Raw genomic sequence first — 6,600 nt, 5'->3', positions numbered from 1 at the left:
GCTAAACACATGGAGGGGGTACCATTCAGGTTTAAAGCAAAGCTGTTCAAACACAATGACTACATGATCAGAGATCAATACTCGAAACAGACACTGACACACAAGTAGTGATAGTTCAGGTAACGATGACCAAACCTCGTAATCTGTAGGATGCACATCGAAGTCATAGCGGTAAGCCTCTTCCTTTAACTGTTGCATCGGACTGAAGTAATCTTGGAAGCCATAAGTTGTCATAAGGTAGAACACTAAGTCAATCCAGGAATAGACAGTTAAGGTAAACCATTGGCAAAATAATAACACATGAATGTGCAAATAGATTGAATAATGCAATAGTTGGCAGCAAGATGAATCGCATGCTTGATGAGGGAATAATACCTGCTCTCAGTAGCGCAAAAGCTAAAGAAAGTTCAGTTTAATAAAGCAATATTTTGGTTGTGGGCAAACAAATATGCAAGCAAATGATGGGACTTCCATTTTCGAAAGAAGAAAACTCTATGCAAATAGCATATCATAGATATACTGGGTTAGAATAAAATTAAACATTGAATTCAACCTCACTAAATTAAATTATTGCTTAAACTGAAGGGGCGCTGCGTGTTCATGATTGTATCCTACTCCCTGAATGTTAGTACATGCCTTTTTAGGTGAGTAGTAAATGTTAAATTTCTCAGAAACCAGCTCTCAAGCGTTTCAGTATGTTACCTTGGAGCCATTTTCTTCCCTCGCTCAATACTTAAGTTCACCACTCGTGTGTAGTCAATAGTTACATAGATCTGGACACAAATGTAGGAACCCAGCAGAATGAAATATTTTAGGAGATAGCATTTAAACTCATACTGATGTACATGAATAAATTAGGAGAGAATATAGAAAAATAAAGTGGTGTGCAGGAAACTACTTTTGAATTTTCATAAAGAACATCCAAATACAACAATCTCTCTAACTATCTTTACTGTACCTTAAAATGGCGCCTTGGCGCACGATCCCGTGAAGTTCCCATCTATTTACGGTTTGTAAAAAGTAAAAAAATAAGTTGGACAATATTAATGTGTTTTTCAGGTTTAATTCAAAACGAAGTGAGGTGAATTAAATTAGGATAAAACAAACAAAATCACAAACGTAGTAGTAGTAGCACATGAGTGTCTTAGTGCCCCGGTAAACAATTACAAAACACTATATTAAGCATCTTTAGAAGTGAAATAAAAAACTATCATGTGTGAAACACTGTATAAATATTCATTAATACAATTCCTAAGAACACTTCGATTCTACTATTTTCTGGAATATAATGCCCATTATGTACCTGATGTTCCATCTTCTCTATTGAGAGTAGGTGATTTTGTTCCCCCTGGGCAGATGGCGGGGATGCATTCCTGTATGCCTGCATCCTCAAGGTATTCGAAAAACTTCAGCCTCACCTAACTTCGGTGTTTCTCAGTTTGGTACTTTTCAGCCTACAGTCCAACAGAGATTACATTGCCCTAATCAATAGGAAATTTATTACTCCTAAGCCCTTCGTTTGTTGTATCATTATTTACCAACAGTGATACTCCTACCAATTTGGAAATAAATCTATAGCTCCAGATTTTATTACAGGATGTGCAAGTTAAGGACAAAGCCATGGACTACCCATTTTTCTTTGTAGGTGTTGTCAGTGATCTGGGAGTCTCCTTTTTTCCTCCCTCGCTCTCTCTTCTTCCGCTTAATTTGCAACGTTCTTTATCAAGGTTGCCTTTTCTTGTCAAAGAAAATAGATAACCTCAATTTAATATTGTTACAGACACCAAGAAAATAATCAACAACGGGGAATGGTAGGCTGCACGAAACAAGTAAGCGGTAAGTGAAGAACACACGGTAACTATTGCAGCTTGAACCTACTTCATATATACAGCCAAACACAAATGGAAGGACGTGTCTTTGGAGGCCATGACATAGTTAACAGAAAATCACCGAATAGCTACTTGCATCACCAAAAGCGGGCAGTCTTGCAAAGGAAAAAATAAATTAATCAACAACTAAATTTAAGGTAATACAGCAGAGGAAATCCTAAACATTTTTTGAAGTAACTACAAAAACAGCGGCTTGCCACAGAAGCCTATAGTACATGGTCGTTACTAAATTCTTTAAAATCCTACAGTTACATATAGATACTAAGTGGTTTACAAATACAACTTTTGTTAGCTAAAAATGCAATCGTAACTTCCCAGGTCTAAATGTGTTCATCTTTAAATATAAGTATAACAATGAAAAGAGCAATAAAAAACAACAACCGAGTGACAATAATTCGGCAGCAGGTTCTTTCAGAAGGGCCTTAGGCCGAACTTCATTAAGATAGAAGAGAAAGTTTTTTACAAGAGAGCCACAACGTGGAAAATGACGGCCGAGATGGCCGAGCAAAAGAAGACCTATCTGGTCCCAACAGAACTCTAGATGAAGAGACAGAGGCACCAAACTACATCAACAACAAAAAACCTCAGGAACCTAAAACTCAGAAATACAGCCGGCGGCCTTCCAGGAATGAATATCCTCAATGATTAGCTCAAACACACGATCAGCCGTGCTACATTCCTGCTGGAAGATGCGTGAATTCCGCTCCTTCCAGATCCTCCAATGCACCAGAATTGCCACAGTGTCGAAGTCGCGGCGTATGTTCTTCAGCGCCCTCTTTCTTGCCATAAGCCACCATTCCTCGGTGCTGCCAAAAGTATCGTCAGGAATTGGGAAGTTGGCCCTGGACCAGGTCCGAACACGCTCCCAGACTTGCTTGGAGAAACGGCAGTGCAAAAGAGATGTGTGCGGTTTTCATTAGCAATAGTGCACAGCGGGCAGAAGGTATTATGTGGCCACCCTCTGCGAGCAAGGTTGTCTGCTGTGAGGCAGCGCTTGTGCACCACTAACCACATGAAGAACCTGCATCTCATGGGGGCCTTGGACTTCCAAATAGGTTTTGCACAAGCGAATTGTATGTTCGCGATGAAGAACAACTTGTAGGCCGAGTTGACGGAGAAAGCACCATCGTGCGAGGGCCGCCAAACCACCTCATCTTGTTGGCCGTCAGTTAAGGTGGTGCCCTCTAATAAATCCCAGAGCTGCAAATACTGAGCAAGCGCCGGCGAAGAGAGACCCCATGTTATGTCTCTAACCCAACGCTTGTTTTGCAGTGCTGCTGCCACAGTGATGTTTGATTTCTTGACGAATGAGTGCAGAATAGGGACCACATCCTCGCACCGATTTTCCTCCGGGGAGCCATGCGTCGATCCCGGAACAACGCCCTTGTCCCATCGCCAATGCGAATGAAAGTTGCAGCTACGAAGATGGCCAATGCTTCCAGGTCGTCCTCAGCCGGAATCAGCGCCCATGGACGCGGTTCCGAGGCCCATCGCAGCCAGGGCCAGCGGCAACGAAGTGCGGTGCCGAAGAGCTTCAGATTAAGCACGCCAAGGCTGCCGTTCTCTGTGGGCTGGCATACCCTGGGACCAAGGGAGGAGGCAGTGGCCTCCATTCACCTCCTCCTCCCCTTTCCACACGAAGCCTCTGCATCGACGGTTGATGATATCCAGCGCCCATTGGGGTAGAGGCAATACCGAGAGGATATGGAGAGGGAGGGCCATGAGCACTGACCGGGTCAAGGTAAGGCGGCCACTAATTCTCAGAAATCTTGGTTTCCATCCCTTCATCTTGCCCGAGTACTTGTCGATAAGTGGCCAAACATCGGCTCGGCGAAGGCAGCCAGTGGAGAGGGGCAAGCCAAGGTATATGACAGGGAAATCTTTCCTCGTGCACCTGAAGAAATTAGCCACTCCTTGCGCCGTGTCATCATCGCAGCGAATGCAGGTTGCGTGGCTCTTCTGCATGTTCACTTTTAGGCCGGATGCACTTGCAAAGAGATCAAGGATCGACGCCATGGTCTCCAAATCAGTCACACAGGGTCTGAAGAAAAGGACAGCGTCGTCTGCGTAGACTGAGATTCGGCAGCAGGTTCTTTGGCAAACAAATGAGGAGGCTCATAAAAATAGGGAAAATGAACAAAGGAAAGTTATGTTTTCCAGGATGGTCCAACTCCAAAATCTATATACATAAGACATGGGGAAACTGACCCCATCTACCTTCATATCACTGCAGTAATGCCTCGTTGTGGTTTATCTTGGCTTAACATACAGATACAGACAGAGTATTAAGGAACAAAAATAGTAATATAAACCAGAAAAAACCTAGACAGAGTTTTTGCATGCCGGAGAATGTACATAACAAACTAAAAATTAGAGTCAATATTAGATATTTTGGATGAGTTGAAGGAAGCATATGATTGATATATATTTGCCTCACAATATTTTTCAGTCACTTAAAATGAATGCTGCGGATCTCTTCCTCCATCAGCTCTCACCAATCACATGATAATAAATTACAGGAATAGAAAGAAAAGAAATAGAGAGAAGAACCAGTGATTAACATGAAGACTGCATCCACTTCTGCTCCACCTGCTGCAGCGTCGAGTCACCCAAACCCTGAAAATGATCGGATCGGCCTATCATTAGGCCTTGTGAGAACAACAATGGCATGGCACACAAATTAAGAGAACATATGATCATATATACATTAGAAAATTAAGATACCAGAATTATATGCCAAGATCATTTCGCACTTGAGAGCTACTACAAATTATGACATGTCAAAGATTACTGAAGAAGGCTACTTCCACACACCATTCCACAAAGAGAAAACATACCAGGTTGGCGACGTATATAGCATTCTGAGCAAGCTGTGCTTCAGTCATCCATTAGAAAACATGCTAGTAAATTCTACAAAACTGAACTTATTGACTGAGGTGTGGTGCAGGATCACTATCCAGCAAGACCCTTTTATATCTGCATTGAGTACAAACCAATAGTCACGTGGTTTTGTAGGTGCGGTGTAGTACATTTATGCGGAGGAGTGCGAGCCAGTGGGGTACAAACAAAATGATTCTACTTTTAAACTGGCATAATCTTTATGGTGTTACTGAGCAATTTTCCTCAGCAAAGAAATACACACAATCATACCAGGAACTATAATCTTTCAGCAAAAATAAGCTGGAAACAAAACCGAAACGAAGAACTGTCATATACAAAATTTGTTAGCATAATTACCAAGCCTAGGGTAAGATGGAAGTAGGAACTCCTGATGCATTTACCACTGAATCAACTTCTTATGCTACCAAAGCCTTGATAGTGGACAATCGAGTTCCACTTTTGATGCTCTAGCTGCAGCCCTCGATTTTGCCACCCTGTAGGCAACCTAACAATGAGATGAAACTCAATAACCATTAGGGGCCGCTCTACACATGACAAGCGTTCAGGAAGCCATAGGGAACAAAGCGACGTACCACAGATACATGGTCCATGGAAGAAGAGGCGAAGCAGAGAGAGCAGCCACGCCTAATTTTCAAGCATTCTCCATGATGAACCAGGGCCGGCCTGCTCTTCCCTCCCATCGCCAGCCTCATTCCTCTACCCTGCAGCTCCATGGCACAACCTAGAAAAGGTGGAGGCATGGAGGAATTGTACATGTATCACGTGAGAATGGTGGAAGTCAAAGAGAGAGAAACCTGACTTTGTGACTCACTCTAAGATATACAAATGTTTGTGCATGAGAAACATCTTTGAAGAGCAACAGGCTGAGCAATCATACATGTAAAGATGATAAATCAGAGAGAAAAAGCTGAGCACGTATTCTTGCTTTGTACTCACAAATTTCTTGAATGGAGTCTTTGCGGCTCCAAAATCTGAACATTCTAAAAGAGTCGGAGTAATATTGCAGTTATTTAAGTCAAAGTGTAGCTGGACCAGCATAAGAAATGTCAAGATTGGGAAGAGCACCAAAGCACACAATTAGAAGGTGGAAATGGCCACGAGCATGCCAAAAGAGAATAAAACTGTCAACAAACTGGTTGCAACACTCTTTGTAGTTTGTCGATAGAAAGTAGCATGCAATAAGAAATTGTGAACTTGCCTAATGGTATCATAGTTGAATCCATTAAACGTGAAACAAAGGAAGCATATACTCATGTAATCGAAGAAATGGTCATTACCCACTCAGGTCTGCATCATCAAGGAGTACCCAGAAGGGCCATTCCAATTTTCTAAGCAAATAGACTAAATCTTTGAATAGATTGCAGTTTAAAATTTATTGAGAACAGTCATGCGTTAATTTTCTTTTCAGAACATCCTGGGGAGAAAAGATACTTTGAATTTTTGGTCTGAGTATTTCAAACTTTCAAACTTAAAATTCATGAACAATCCGACATGGTTGTATATAAATATCCTCACAAATGCTGCAGTTCACAGATTATTACTTCACATCCACTTTTATAATTACTATACCTTATTAAATGTACATAAGAAGGCAAACACTTCAAGCATTTTACATTGTACACCAATAAAAACATCTTACATGTATTAGATAAATTCCATAGACGTTAAGCCTAGGCTAAAGGCATGTGCTTTTAGTATATACCTTGTAGTCAGAACGATGTATGAAATCGGAAGCAAATGAATCTAACATGACAAAAAGTACATACTGAAACCAACAAATAGGAATAACGTCAACATTGCCATAGCCAAA

At 41.5% G+C, this 6,600-nt stretch overlaps 2 long non-coding RNA genes across 2 annotated transcripts; both read right to left on the bottom strand.

Annotated features, from left to right (window-relative positions):
• Window positions 1-201: 201 nt before the first annotated feature.
• Window positions 202-1,376, bottom strand: LOC124686710. Its single transcript, XR_006997914.1, has 3 exons — window positions 1,304-1,376; window positions 703-773; window positions 202-245 (listed from the first exon to the last, which is right to left on the bottom strand). It is a non-coding gene; the product is annotated as an uncharacterized LOC124686710 (long non-coding RNA).
• A 3,004-nt stretch (window positions 1,377-4,380) lies between these two features.
• On the bottom strand, window positions 4,381-5,532 carry LOC124686709. The gene is made up of 4 exons (XR_006997913.1): window positions 5,363-5,532; window positions 5,127-5,274; window positions 4,727-4,865; window positions 4,381-4,505 (listed from the first exon to the last, which is right to left on the bottom strand). It is a non-coding gene; the product is annotated as an uncharacterized LOC124686709 (long non-coding RNA).
• Window positions 5,533-6,600: the final 1,068 nt, after the last annotated feature.

This window comes from Lolium rigidum, chromosome 2 (assembly GCF_022539505.1).
Source record: "Lolium rigidum isolate FL_2022 chromosome 2, APGP_CSIRO_Lrig_0.1, whole genome shotgun sequence".
Taxonomy (NCBI): domain Eukaryota; kingdom Viridiplantae; phylum Streptophyta; class Magnoliopsida; order Poales; family Poaceae; genus Lolium; species Lolium rigidum.
The sequence above is the reverse complement of the archived record's forward strand: the minus strand, read 5'-3'. Positions and strand labels throughout refer to the sequence as shown.